This window comes from Carassius auratus, unplaced genomic scaffold (assembly GCF_003368295.1).
Source record: "Carassius auratus strain Wakin unplaced genomic scaffold, ASM336829v1 scaf_tig00018938, whole genome shotgun sequence".
Lineage (NCBI taxonomy): Eukaryota > Metazoa > Chordata > Actinopteri > Cypriniformes > Cyprinidae > Carassius > Carassius auratus.
In genome coordinates this window covers 128,636-144,738 of record NW_020524914.1, presented here as the reverse complement: position 1 = coordinate 144,738, position 16,103 = coordinate 128,636, and the positions used below count along the sequence as shown (strand labels likewise).

The following is a 16,103-nucleotide window of genomic DNA, read 5'->3' as shown; positions in this document are numbered from 1 at the left end:
GAGAGTCCATAGTTTCTGTTACATCATCAAGTTGTTCTGAGGTTTTGGATATGCTAAGGAATTTGGATACATCAGGAAGATAACTTAAAAAGCAGTCTTTTGTGGTAGAAGTGATGGTTCTTCGATACTTGTAACAAGAAGTAGAATTTACAATTTTGGCTATATGAAGTTTGCACAAAACAAAATAATTATCTGAGATATCATCACTTGGCTGAATAATTTCAACACCATCAACATCAATTCCATGTGACAGTATTAAATCTAGAGTATGATTTCGACAATGAGTAGGTCCTGAAACGTGTTGTCTAACCCCAATAGAGTTCAGAATGTCTATAAATGCTGATCCCAATGCATCTTTTTCATTATCAACATGGATATTAAAATAACTAAATATTAAAACTTTATCTGCAGCCAGAACTAACTCAGATGTAAAATCACCAAACTCTTTAATAAAGTCTGTATGGTTGCCTGGTGGCCTGTATACAGAAGCCAGTACAAACATAACAGGGGTACCTCCATTAACATTTGTTTCTCTGGATAATGTTATATGAAGCACCATTACTTTAAATGAGTTATACTTGAATCTTACCCTCTTTGAAATCCTGAAAACGTTGTTATAAATTGAAGCAACACCTCCCCCTTTGCCTTTTAGACGCGGCTCATGTTTATAACAGTACTATTTGGGGGTGGACTCATTTAAAATAATGTAATAATCAGGTTTTAGCCAGGTTTCTGTCAAACAGAGCACATCTATATTATGATCAGTGATCATATTATTTACAAAAAGTGTTTTCATGGAAAGGGATCTGATATTCAATAAGCCAAGCTTTATCATTTGTTTATCCATATCGCATTTGTTTTTTTATTTGTTTTTATTTGTCAAAGTCATTGTTCCATCACATTCCTAATAGTAATTATTATTATTATTATTATTATTATTATTATTATTATAATTAATGGAGTACTCAAAAGGATACCTGAGGCACCTTTAGTTTTTTACAGTGTACAATATTTCCAGCATGTTCTGAACACTTTGACTGATCCTCTGTTCTGCATTAATATTAATACTGATTAATACATTATTATTAATATTAATACAGATATTAATACTGCCGGACCCAGTGATCTGGTTTATGCTCAGATTGATTTACAGGACAAAATGAAGACCAAGGGCAAAGGTAGACACACAACAATCTGCATCTGAACACAATGATTGATCACATTTAAATCTTATAGAACCATTTTATCAGAAAAATAAACCCTTTACAATCATAAAGACTGAGAGAAACAATTCACTTGTTTTAGAAACACAGAAGCACACAACATTCACATCTGTCTCTTTTTACTGGTTCTGCTTTTCCTTTTTTTTTTTTTTTTTTTTTTTTGCTGCTTTTGAATTTAGATCAGCGTGCTCATCTGATCAGTCATTAGTGTTGTTCAGACGTCTGTTGATGTGTTTCAGGGAAGAGCAGTGAGTCTGGAGACACTTTGTACTCTGAACTGAAGCACAACACAGACAGAGGTGAGAGAAACACAAGACAAGCTTCAGCACTATTACAGTCAAACCACACACCTGAAATATGAACCGTTTCTGTCACGCATCACTCTGATTCCTGAAGTCACGTGACTCATGGAGGACAATCATGTGTTTTATCATCATTTTATTGTTATTGATCATTTGTGTTCTTCAGGAGCTGATGCTGGTGATGAAACTTGTGCTCAACCTTTGAGGAAGAAGAATAAAACACGTAAGAATTCTGTTACAATCATACAATAATTTTTACAATAACTGAAAAATGAGGTCAGATCAGGGCATGCATTGATTCCTTAACATTATAAATCTGCTTTAAGTGATTCAGTTATTTGTGATGATCAGAGGTTCATTGTGATCTTAAAACTGTAAATCTTCAACAGAATGGGCTCATGATTCAGATCATAATGCATCATCTTGTATCTGTTTTATCTGTTAAAGGTCTCTGAGTGCAGTGAAGACAACAGACGGCTAAAAGAGATTCACAGCAGCAGACACAGTGACGCTTGCATTGCTTCAGAAATGAATCTGAGTGAACTGCTTACACACGTGCTTGATTCAGTTACTTTCGTTATCTCTACACATATTACACAAGCAAAACAAGTGTCTCTCTAGTATATTCATTAGTTAGATCCCCAGATTATTAAGATCCAGCCCCAGATGCTAGATCTCATCAGAAAATATCAGTTTGTCTCGTAACAGAACAACTCTTCAGTAAAGTTGGTTTTGCAAAATCTAAAAAACAAAACCGGTTCACAGAAGTCTTGTCTGGTGCCCAAAATACCCAAAACTGTATTAACAGTCTTCTATCAGAGAAGAAGCTGACTGAGGAAAAACTCAGAGAAGAGCAGAACAGCAGACGAAGTGATGATAAAAGAGCAGAGTTTATTGGAGAATATTATTTAATTCTCAAACTTCATCTGACCAGAGCAAATTCAACAAGTTCTGTTACACCAAACTGATCCACAACAACATCCCACAAACCTTGAGTTTCCTTTCCCTCGGATCTCTGAGAATAAACACCACAAGAACAATATTATAAAAATAACAGTATAATATACATGACTAATCAATTAATATATCAGTGGAATGGGTATTTAATGACTAGAAAGATTATTATAAATGAGTAGATGATTAATTTGAATGATTAAATGATAAATGACTATAAATGTCTATAAAAGAAAGAAAGTAAAACACAACACAAATGTATAATTGTTTTCTCGAATCTAAACACACACAGTTTGATGATCCTCAGATTCTTCACAGATGAGCTCTTATGTTCAACACAACTCTGGGAGAAACTGATCTGAAGTTATTATTACATTATTATATAATCCCTGTGCTGCCAACAGAACCAACAGAATAATAAAGTGTTTGATTAATAATACAGTAGATGTAAATACAGTGTGTTATAAAATTGTGCCTGTGATTTTGTCAAGACAATGAGAATTTTCTTGCTTTCATATTTTATATACTGCTTTTTACATTTATTCATTTTGTTAAGACATTTCATAATGCGTTTTTTTTTTTTTTTTTTTTTTTTTTTTGCTGCAGTTAATGAAGTGTGAGATTTAGATTTGATAAATATACACATGAAAACCAACTTTTATGTTTTGTTTGCTGGACTTTTTCACATTTCTTAACTTTAAGAGTCATTTTAACCATAGATCAGAGTAGCAGAACTAAACACATCAGGCTTTTTGCTTTGAATGTTAAGATTGTTGTTTTTGTTATGAAAAAATAATAAATAAACAAGCATATTTTGGACAGTTCAGTGCATGTCAAAAGTGTTTTTCTGGTTCTTCTCTGATGCTGTAACTGAAATGACCTACATTCTGAGTATTAATGTACAAGTGCTTTTTCTGCTCTAGCTAAATCTTTTACAGAAAGATGGTTAGTTTGCACATGCTTTTAGCTACCATTTTGACCTCTTTTCTCTTCAGCTTTGTTTTTAGGACATCTTTAAGTTTTAATAGTCATGCCACTACTCTTTTTCCAAGTAATTCCACTGTGAGAATTGTTCAATAAATTTACTTATGGGACTCTCCATTATTGTTACAACATTTGCCTGTGTAACCTTTTTGACTTCCAGGCCATTCAGATTTTTGGAGAGAAACCCTTTGGTAACGTGTGGCCACTGGCTTTTATCTGTATAAAGGAAATCTGGACCATTAAACCACAATTTTGATCTCAAGAATGCATCTACCTGCATGCCTCTCGATGGTTTATCAGCCGGATTGTTCTCTGAACTTACGTACTGTCATTGATCTTTATTTGTTAAATCTCTGTTAACAGAAAGTCGGTTGGCAACGAATGTACGAAATCTTGTCTGATCACTGTTTATAGAAGTTTAAGACATCAATCCAAACCTGGCACGTACAATAACAATTAACATTACTGTCTATGATAATAGTTTGGTATAGTCATGACATGGTCTCCAATGTACACTCAGCTAGATCATTATTACTACTGCTCCCCGGGCACCGCAGCATAAATGATGCCTACTGCTCCGGCCGTGCGTGTGTTCACAGTGTGTGTGTGTGTGTGTGTGTGTGTGTGCACTTTAGATGGGTTAAATGCAGAGCACGAATTCTGAGTATGGGTCACTATAGCTGGCTGTATGTCACTTTCGCTTTCACTTTCATTGTGACGCATGAAGACTCAAACCTCATTGGTCACGTGATCACAGAAATTTATACAATCCTTGATACTGTCTTTCGAACCTGTCTGTTGTAATAGAGAAAAACAGGCTTCAGAGCCTCAGTATTAAACATCCCATCTCTAATAAAACTGGAAACATTCCTCAGTGTTGACAGTCAAAGTTAACCATAGTTACCGAGGCCGTAGTTAGTAAAATAAAGATGCTATTTGTGCATTGCTAACTTTGGAAGCTGCTTGTAGTAGTTTATAGAGGCCTAATAAAGGTTGAGCTGATGGTTGTGTGGTAGTTTGTGCAGCTCTTACTGTGCGAACAACAAAATAAAGAAGTTTGAGAACAATTACTGGAGACATTCTCTGTGAAACAGTCTTTTCAAGTAAAAAACAGATTTAACAACTTGCTTGCACTGAAAGAGCAGCTAAATATCTTAGAATGGATCACTTTTTCTTCCTGTTTTGTGTCTCTGTGTAGAGTTGTGTCTCCTCCCTCATCTCTTCTTGAACTGTGAAATGCAGGAAGTGTCTGATTTAGAGACGCATCTCTGTTAAAACAGTCTGTTAATGTGTCAGTATGGGCTCCAGTGCACTGCCTCTCATGATCTGTGAGTATTTCACTATATTCTACTCTATCTTCAGTTTTTCTGTTATTAACAGTGTTCAGCTGAAGATAAATCAATGATTGTGTGTAGGAGGCTCTATGAATTCTTTATCGTTCAGATTAATGTGATGATGTATTGCGTGTGGATCAGATACAGAGTTTCAGAGAACATGTATTTATCTGAGCTGCTTGTGAAAGATGGAGGCTGTGTGGATTGTGCTTTTTCTTGGTTTTGTTTGGTTCAGTTCAGTCAGATGTATTTGTGTTATTATGAGTTTGATATTGTATGATATTGTATCTTGTAATAGATTTTCCATCAGAGTTTGAGAACAGTGACCAAACACAAGTTACTATATAACTTGAAATTCTTTCTGGTCCTATTCTTGAAAATAAATTGTCCGAAACTTCTGTTTTCTGTTTTCATTTTGAACAACCTATTTATTATTTGTTAATATATTTAATATACATACTTGCCACTAAATTCACTTTCTGGCTCACTTTAACTGAACTGGGGTTGTTTCATTTCAAATATATTTCATGTAAAAAATACTCTTTGTGTTCAAATTCTGTTCATGGCCTGCACTAACGAATTTGTGCTTCAATAAATGCTAGAAGTTACTATTTAAAAAAAAAAAAAAAAAAAAATATATATATATATATATATATATATATATATATATATATATATATATATATATATATATATATATATATAATTTTTTTTTTTTTTTTTTTTTTTTCTGTCTCTATTTAACATTAACTTACAATAGTGAAAGACTTCTTCCCTCAAGTAGACTGCATATATTTTCTTGCCTAGGATGCTCCTGATCAATAATCATGTGGTTTGCAGTCGCTCAAATTGATTTGTCGAAATCAAAATGCAGACGTGAAGGGAATTGCTTTTGTTAAACCCTGTCTGAGCAAAATCAGTAAGTTTTAGTTCAATTGCATAACATTAATTTGCATGTTTAGGAAAAAAATACAATTCTTTCCAGTTCAAAATGACCTGAACACAACATGAGGGTTAAGTGGATGTCGTCAGTGTCAGACAGGAAGTGAGGCTGTGTGTTTCTCAACACTTTGACCTAATGTGGTTTTTACTTCTGTTAAAGTGAAGAATCTGTGGTGTGAAAAAAAAAATCATCACAAATGTTAATATGAGAATCAGAAAGAGTTTTATTTCCAAGTATTTAACACACACAAGGAATCTGTCTTGGTGTCAGGAGCTTCCACTACAGAAAGTGCAGACATACATATAAAATTTAAGGTAATAAAAACAAACAGAGAACAGACTATACATTATGAATAACAATATATGTTTGAGAAACACACAGCCTCACTTCCTGTCTGGCGCTCACAACATCGACTTAACCCTCATGTTGTGACAGGGCTTTAACTGGAGGCGAATAGCAGCTTAAACCACAGATCATCAAGATTCAATCCTCACATCACAAAAAAAACACACACTTTGCAACAATTATAGACTACGCTTGTTTTTGTGACACTCTTAATGCATTTTAATTCTTTACTTTATATTTATTTGATTTAACCCATCTGATCGCACAGACGCCTCATGTACACACAAACAACATTCGTTCAAGTGTAACCTGACATTTCAGCAATCCATCATCAAACTGAAATGCAGTCCACCAAACATAAAAGTTACACTGTTTATTTTCAAAAGTTCAGCTAGTTGCTGAAGCCACACCCACCTAGCGCGACGACAGTGTCAGCAGCGGCAATCCACCTGTCACTCTAGTGACCACGCCCTTAATTATGCAGAACTTTAAGGCTTAATATAATTTAAATGGATGAGTAAAAAAAAAATCACCCCCCTCACAGTTGTCATGAAGGGTAAAATTAGCTATAAACATGTAGAACAAAGCCATTCTCATTGACCGTCATATGTAGCCATGCTTCAAGTCGAACGCACCGGATGACGGACTACGTGCTTGTGTTCATGTTGCAGAAGAAGTCTTTACTGTCATCATATCCTGTTGTCCTTCATGTCATCTTTGCAATGCGCTGAGTTTGTGGTGGTTTGTTTCTTCAGCTAATCACGTAATTATAGACACAATTGAGAGATTAGTTTCTTCATAGCATTACAATGATTTGACCTGTTTGTGTGGGTCATGTATCTTCTTCACTCCTCTAGTAAAGTATTTGTCATTTTTAAAGTTTAAAATTAAATTATAAACTAAGAATGTGGGAGTTTTGGGGAAATTAACTTAATTTGGATGAACTCATATTTGGATTAATGTGATTGTTGTTTTATGAAATTGTAGATTAGTTGGATGCGTCCAGGCATTGTTTATGAGTATGAAAGTGTCTTGTCATTTAAATGAGAAAAGCGAGAAGTGAGAAGAAAAAAATGTGTATTTGTTGTTTTACAGAAGTTGCCAGCTGCTGCTTTGCTGTGGCTTTTATATTGGTTTCGGTATCGGGACGCTGGATTGTTACCTGCGCACTGTTGCTTTGAACGCCCTCTGTTAAGGCTAATCTTGCAAAAGTTTGCTTGATAACATCACAGCTGTTTCACAATTGGCCAGATTCACCGTATGACAACGATCACGTGTGTTTCGGGTTAGTCGAACCTTTTCAGTTCCAATAATGGCCACAAATCTGTGTTTTTAGAACGGTAAAAGCTCTTTTTACTGTAGTCACACTTTTGTATCGAGTCCCGTTTATCATACAACTCTGAGAAAAGCATGTATGCCCCACTGTATTAGTATTTAAATAGTATATATGATTATGTTGAACTTTATTCTTGAAAAGATGGCGCTGCATTAAGCAGTTTCTGTTGCTCATGAAAACACTTCTGAAATGTCTGTGCATATGACAAATATTGCATTTAATTCACTTCATCTGTGATAAAAGTATGCAAACACCGTGTGCAGTGTCACGGGAGCAGAAAGTGTCTGACTTGACTGCTCCATTTTCAACTCTGCCCCCAACTGCAAGCGGCTACTTTCGTTGATCGACGTCTGTAGCCGAGCTTCAAGTCCAAGGTGTTGGGAATCGAGAGTCGATTCCAAAGGTTGGAGATAAAAGACTATTTTCAATTATTTATATATATATATATATATATATATATATATACACACGCACCTAAAGGATTATTAGGAACACCTGTTCAATTTCTCATTAATGCAATTATCTAATCAACCTATCACATGGCAGTTGCTTCAATGCATTTAAGGATGTGGTCCTGGTCAAGACAATCTCCTGAACTCCAATCTGAATGTCAGAATGGGAAAGAAAGATGATTTAAGCAATTTTGAGCGTGGCATGGTTGTTGGTGCCAGACGGGCCGGTCTGAGTATTTCACAATCTGCTCAGTTACTGGGATTTTCACACACAACCATTTCTAGGGTTTACAAAGAATGGTGCGAAAAGGGAAAAACTTTTCTTATATATATATTAAACTTATATATATATATATATATATATATATATATATATATATATATATTATAGCTTAGATGTAATAAACTGCAGAACGGTGCAAAAGGTTTTTTAAATGGAAACAGTGGTTTGTTGAACACCCTGTTCTAATGACACAAGAGCAGCTGAGGCTAAGGCCGTTCTTTATGTTCTTTCTCAAGAATTTCAGAGCCTGATGAAATCAGAATAAATACGTGTTTAACACTGCAAAATACACTCAAATTTACGGTCACTGCCCTTGCCCTCCAGAATAAAAGAGAACAATCAAGTTACGTTGTAATAATAAAAACTCCATTATCATTGGGAAAAAGGAGGCAGGAACCGGCAGACAATCAAAATTAAACTTTAATAATTCAAAATAAACACAAAACAGCGCATCAGCCCCTCACAGACGACTGATCGTACAAATAAAAAGCAAACACAACTAAAAGCCCAGGCCTGGTCCTCTCTCGTCCTTCACGGTCGTCGCTCCTGTTGTATATCCCTCCATCTCCTCCGTGGGACTCGAGACCGGTGGGTCGAGCAGGTGTCGCTCATCTCCAATCACTACACCGGCCTCGCTCCTCGTTCCCACGGCCCTCGGCCCCGCACCACTCGTCACAGACGGATTGTGGACATTTTTGTAATCCAACATTTTTGGTGAAGGATAATCCACTTATTTCCTTCGAGACTGTATTAGGATCTATATGACCTTATTATTTTATTGTGAGTATTGGCTTATCATTACTGCTAAACAATATTGTTGTGCCATGATATTGTACTATTCACCATAATATAATCAGAGGAGTATAGGGACATTTATGAAAGTGTTACTCCACAATACAACAGCAAAATATATAAATATTTATAGCATTTTTGTTACATTAATCAGTATTTAGCACACATTCCTAAGGAAAGGATATGGACCAGAAGACACTGCAATTACTAAATGATATTTAGACAGATGAAAAGAAGTTCCAGATCTATACTTGTGCTCTTATTATTTCAGTTATTTTTCCTTTAATGTTAATAATCATGTGCAAACAATATACCTGCTCTTTGTGAATTTATTTTGATGTTAATTACATTGTGTGAGCGGTCTCTTTAATACCGTGTTGTTTATATGTTGCTGCTGATTGGACTGAGATTTCTAACACACACCCACCAAACAAGAGAAAACTATCTCAAATCCCATTGTACACTGGAAACATGTTGTTCAACTCTGAAAACCTAGCAGAACGTTGTGCGGTTTGAGCTGGAACTTGCTCCCAGTCATTTTCAGTGATGGTTTCTTTTTTTTTTTTTCTTTTTTTTTTTTTTTTTTTTTTTTTTTTTAAATGTTATTTTTTTGGCCAATGAAACTTTTAGTGATTATTTAAACTGCATCTGAACAATCTACACAATAATCTAGGAACAGTGTGAATGAACACCAAAACATCTTAAGCAGAAAACTTTGCAAAAAACAGAATGTATGTCACTGCCAAACCTTTTGACCATGACTGTATACATACATAGATAAATATACATATATACATACATATTGTCATAGGTCGGTGGTGAGAGTTCACACAGGAAGATGAAGGGTAAACTGTCATTTTACAAAAGATCTAAACACAAGATTACAAAAATTACAAAAATCTTCACAAAAGTTTATGGAACATAGAGGTGGGCAGGAACACACATACATATAGAAAGAACCAACAAAACTGAAGGAGAACTGAAGACTTATTGCTAAAAATCCACCCACTCATGGGGTGATGTCACATTAGCCACAGACTCCGCTCATGGATTTTAACAGACACTGCCGTTTTAACTCAGAGCTGCCCTGAGCAAATTTACAGTGAGATACAGTGAGATGTCCGCCATTGCTGCGCTGACGAGAATGTCTCCCAAGAGTTTTAGTTGTTCTGTAGCTGGATGTATGAATCCTCATAGCTCTCTCCTTACTTCCAAAAACTGAGCCGCTGAGGACAAGGTGCATTAGTTTTGTTTTCAGAGGAAATGCTCCCTCAATTCTACAAAAATAAGATTATGTCTGCGCCAATCATTTTACACCAGACTGCTTTTGTCAATGAGGGTCAGTATGAAGCAGGATTTGCACAAAAGTTTCTCCATTGCCTTTCTGAAAGAGCTTCTTGAGACTCTGTAAGGCTAATGTTGCTAAAGCTACCATTGTTTGTCTGTTTTAATGATGCTGCCTTCACGTGCTCCTAGAATGATCGTTAATAGTAATGTGGGAGTTAAAACTGCATATGAAAGTTGGTATTATTCGAGCTCATAATCATAAGTGGAGCTTACAGAGTTTGTATGGCATCATGAGTTATTTTTATTGTGCCGTGCTCCTGTCTGTGTAATTCATAAAGTGCTTTTTTTATGCACAGTGCAATCATATGACTGACTTGCATTTCCTGTAAAAATAACAGGCCTGTACTAATAGCAGTGTTGGGGTAGTTACTCAAAATATGTAATTAGTTACTAGTTACTTCTGTTAATTGTAATGAGATTACTTTACTAGTTACTGAATTTGAAAAGTAACTTCACTACTTATTACTTTACTTTCCTTTTTCTTGATTTACTGTGTAGATACATGGACAAACATCATAGCCCTATCATCACTTAACCTTTCTGCATAGAGTTTATTGTATAAATATTGAACCATATGAAAGAACGATATCCTCATCTGCACAAAGAAATATGCCTCACTGTAAAATCCAGAAACAACAGGATAAAGAAGGCTATGGTGGGCTCATTTTAAAATGGTGTCAACACACGTCTCAAAACACAGGCTTTGGGAAACATGAGAACAAAACTCTTCTCCTGAGAACCAAACCAGCTTTTTATTAGATTCATGGCAACAACAAAAAAAGAAGCCCATATAAAGGAAATAGAAAATGAAATTAATTAATTAAACATAAAATTCACGTCATCCCAAAAACCCTGACCCTGTTTTCCCCTTAGCTCACTCTCCTCTGCCTCCTGGAGATGTGGCTTCCAGAGGCGGTAACATACCAAGTCACAAACTCTTCAACTTATTACAGAATTATTGTTTGTTGCAATTATCACAATGCACAAAATGAAAGTGCAACAAAAGTGCTACAGAGAAAACAGAAAGTGCAACAAAAAGTATATCTCATAAACTTTATCATTTTCAACTCATTTTTCTCTATATTCTTTGCAATAACGATTGTATCACATAAGCAAAAGTCTTTCAAATCTTTTATCTGACAGCCCATTCCTCCTTGGGATCAGAACAATACTGTCCAGGCTGAAAAGCCTTTCGACCGGTGCACTTGATGGTGTTGGAATGTTTTTTACTGCTTAGCAATTTCCATAATCCTAGTCCGTCAGATCCAGGCATTTTTAAGTCCTCCATGACTTCAGTCTCTGCAGGATCTGAACTGCTGGTCTCATCAGTGGCTCTTCAGGAATCAGGGCATGACACTCAGAAATAAGGACGGTTTTAACAGCATCTCTTCTCTTCTCATCTTTGAGCCACCGGACCTTTAATTTGGGCATTGTGGCAGCAGCCATCAGAGCATCCTTAGTGTCCAAGACTGTCTTTGATTGCCTGTGATTTGAAATAGTATGCTACATTAGGCAAACATATATAGTTCATTTAACAGCTTTTACAGCCTCATAAATTTGGGTTACAGTACATCAGATATATTAAACTCCAGGCTTATAGCCTACACTGCAAGCTATTATTTAAGGCGGCACTGATAAAAATGATTCTGTGGGGAAGTAAATACTACAGAAAAAAAAAAAAGTAATTTACATGAAAAAGTTCATCAGGCGAGAATACAAAAAAAAAAAAAAAAAATGTAGTAAATTCTTCATTCAATGTTATTTTGTTTGAGTGAAATCGTTTGAAAAGAAAACTTCAACTAAATAGATATTAAGCCTTTTCCTTAGCACGATAAAGTTACTTATTTTCTTTGTTACTTTCATTTAACTTAGTTAAGTAAAGTTTATTTTTTTTTCCTTCATGTTTTCTTCATGTGGGCCTGTGTTTACCTGTACATTAGCACCAGGCATGTCAGCTGTCATCTGGGAAAGGCAAGCATCCTTCAACACAAGCTACTTTGACATGAGAATCTCTAAGATTGCAGGAGGGTGCCGTAGTAGCAATCATCTTCTCCTTGTAGTATACTGTATCTAATGCAGCAGCAAGAGGACTTAACACTGCACAATATTCCTTCAGGAACTGATACTGTCGCTCTGTGATGCTCTTTACACTCCATCTAGAAAAATAGTGTTTAAATCTCTGATTGGGATTTCTGTGATGAGAGACAAGGCGTCATGAGTTGAGTTCCAGCGAGTAGCAAGTGGGTATGATGAGCTTTCTTTAAAATAATTTACAGTTTAACACAGAATGTATCAGAATTTGTCCAAGTTTTAATGAATTAATCAAAAGTGGGTCATTGCACTTAAATCTAATTACGATATGGACTAATATTTGTAAATATTAAGTCGGAAAAGTCTATTTAAATATGAATCCTGCATGTTCTGTCTCTGTTAATGAATGAAACAGAAGCACGTCGTCGTTTATTACACACACTGAAGCGCGCGTGACACTCGCTGCGATTTCAGCGTCTGCTGTCTCACTAAATGAGGACATAAACACATGAACAACATCTCCAGAACTATTTTGATTCGAGTAAAACTAGCGTCACATCAAATACATGGAACTGTAAAGGTATTCACGGTAAGCCGTCAAAATAAAAGTCTTTAATTCAAAGATAAGAATTTGCCAGAAATGTATTAATATTGTTCAGCAGAATTTACATAGCCTACTACTATTACTACTAAAATGTTTTAAGAATAAATTAAGTTGTTTTTATGAATTTTAATAATTAGACATGCTGAAAAAGAACTTGGTAACAATAAAACATGGTGAAGAAAAAAATAAAACATTTCTTAGGGCCCTAAACATGCCATTTTTGTCAAACTTGTAATAGATTGTTGTTAAAATGCATGTGTTATGATTTTAATTAATTAGACATGCTTTTTGATTAATACAATTAAATGTAACAATTAAAAAGGAGTTGAGAAAAATTGAAACAGAAAAAAAAAACGGAATCCAGAAAAATTTTAACGGAAAAAAAAAATAATTTGGAAAAAATTAACACATCCCCTACACATCCTCAACCTGGTCTGAAGCCACTTTAGAGCGACTAGTTTTTGTCCAGAGAGCTGCACACTTGGCAAGAGCACGTCTGTAAACTGCTTTACAGTCATTGTTACTGGTCAGCCGTTTCTCTAGAGCTTTACTGTGTGACGTCACGCTGGTGGATGAGAATACGCTCATGTGTTGTATGTTGTGAATCTCAGAGGTTGAAAGTGCTTCTCTGGGCAGCAGTGAATCATCAGTGAATCGACTCTCGTATCGGTTCATGAGTCCTGTGATGTCATTGTGTGTGTTGATGTTAAATGATGGAGAATCTCCAGCATCAGTTCTCATGATGAGCTTCAAAACACAGAAAAACTCTTTCAGTTCAAACTCTAGACATGTTTCAGTGATCTGCATTGTGTTGAATGAATGGAAATGCTTCATATCTGTGTTTCTTCTGTTTTTAGTGCTGATGTCCTTCATCCACGCTGGACTCACTCAAGGTACTGTGCTTTACTGCACTACATCTGATTTATTAAACTAATGTGAATTGTGTTGTAGTACTTTATTTGTCTACATGGATCATATGAGGATCCTACATTTGTCTCTTTGCTGATGATTTCTGTCTATATTTTGTCACTCACCTTCTCCAATGTTCCTCATGCTGCTGCTGCTAAAAAGAAAAAAGGAAGGAAGGAAGGTAGTGACCAGGGTTGGTGTTTGGAGACTCAGGAAAGTTTAGTCAATAACTCAAAAACTTTTTTTTTTCTTTGTTTTGAGTTGATTAGCTGATTGGCATGTCATCATATTCTCATTTGTTGAGATAATGAATTGATGCATTTTTGTTAAATGTGAGTCAAAATCATCAAAGACTTAAACTACTTCAGTCTGTGTGAACTGAATTTATTTAATAAATGAGTTTCACAATTACTGAATTAAACTTTTCCACGACATTCTAATTTATTGAGATGCAACTGTATATAATTTGTACTTGGCTTTGGACAAAAACATCTGTTAAATAATTAAATGTAAATGCAGATGCTTTATTGAAACCTCTGACTGAAAACAGTCTCATCTACAGCCAGAACAAGAACTGATCAATGATGTTTTAATAACTTTCTCATATCAAAATACAACTGACAAAACAAAGAAATGAATAAAACATTTTACATTTATTTCAACTTTTATTATAACATATCTATTTTTAATCACAATGACATCACTATCAGCTACATTAAGTCAGATTTTCAGTTCAGAGTCTGTTTTCTTCTGTTCCCAGATTCCCCCAGATCTGCACTGACTGTGACTCCAGACGAAACAGTATTCACTGGAGAGACAGTCAATCTGAAGTGTGAGATTGAGACTGACAGAGACATGAGTCGGAGATATGAGTGGTATAAAGACAGTGTAAAATTAAAAATGTCTGATCGTTACACTGTAAACGGAGACACTCTCACTATCAGAGGAGCTACTGAGTCTGATCAGGATTATTACTCATGTGGAGGACGGAGAGATGGAGGATCAGTCTCATCACGATCAAACCCTGTTCATCTCTCTGTGAAGGGTGAGTTGAATATCATTGTCCTCCTGAACTCTCTCTAGGTAACACTACAGTAAAGGTACATGAATATTAATGTACTAACACTTGAATTTATACTTACTTCAACTTGAACTCATGATTAATGCAGACGAGCAAATTATTAATCAATCAAGAGCATCTTTGACTGAAGTCATATGGATTCATGAAGAACGCAGTCTTAACTACATGTTAGTACATGTTTGGTAGTTAATGCATCAACGTTTAGGGGTTAACTAAAAGTAATAGGAAATATTCTGACTAAATAAATGTAACCTATTTAATATTGTCATAATTTAAATGATTGATCATCACAGATCAGTGTGGATTGTAACGGCTGTTGATTCCATGACAGAAATCAGTGAGAGCAAAGTCAGGCAGGTCAGTTAGATTAGAAACGTCCAGCAAGTCTTCGATGGTCCTCGAGTGAATGAGTTTCTTAGTGAAGCTGAATTAATATGACTGCTGGATCTGTGAGTGTCTGTTGTTCTGTTTCAGTGAAACACAGTGTTGGATCCAAGTGCAGTTTAAAGCTTCTTTAAACAGGATAACAAAAGTTAATCCAGCAATGAACAAGACAAACTAATACAGGAACTGAAACAAATGCTCACAATTCATCCGTATAAGAGCAGACAATAAATAAAAGAAACACTGGAGATCATACAGACAAGAAGAGACAGGTGTAGACAATGAGTAGCCATGGTAACAGAGGAGGGTTACTATAGAAACAGATGAGGTAGGCAAGGCAACAAGAGAAACAGGAAGTGAACACAGAAACAATGGGGGAAAAAAAGTAACCAAACGTTTAAATTGATTTAATTTAGCATTAAAAATTGTGCATAAAGTATAATGAACTAAGAGAGTCACACATTTTTGCTTTCATGTTTATTAACTTTTTTTTTATTATTAAAAAAAAGTATGCATTATAGTTTAGTAAAACATTTACATACATATTTTCCCTGTAAATTGATTTATTTTTATAATAATTAATTTTATTAATGTATTATCTTCCTTCTTTCTTCTCAGATTCCCCCAGATCTTCACTGACTGTGACTCCAGACAGTCCTGTATTCACTGGAGAGACAGTCAATCTGACCTGTGTGATTGAGTCTCACAGTAACTGGAGATATGAGTGGTATAAAGACACAGACAGTGTAATGTTACAGACGTCTGATCATCACACTGTAAACAGAGACACTCTCACTAT

The 16,103-nt window shown here is 35.3% G+C and overlaps 2 long non-coding RNA genes across 2 annotated transcripts; both read left to right on the top strand.

Annotated features, from left to right (window-relative positions):
• The first annotated feature begins 1,118 nt into the window (after positions 1 to 1,118).
• Positions 1,119 to 2,422, top strand: LOC113076118 (uncharacterized). The gene is made up of 4 exons (XR_003281111.1): positions 1,119 to 1,178; positions 1,463 to 1,522; positions 1,692 to 1,748; positions 1,973 to 2,422. It is a non-coding gene; the product is annotated as an uncharacterized LOC113076118 (long non-coding RNA).
• Positions 2,423 to 4,651: 2,229 nt separating this feature from the next.
• LOC113076121 (uncharacterized) lies at positions 4,652 to 14,668 on the top strand. The gene is made up of 3 exons (XR_003281114.1): positions 4,652 to 4,791; positions 13,788 to 13,823; positions 14,600 to 14,668. It is a non-coding gene; the product is annotated as an uncharacterized LOC113076121 (long non-coding RNA).
• The last annotated feature ends 1,435 nt before the right edge of the window (positions 14,669 to 16,103 follow it).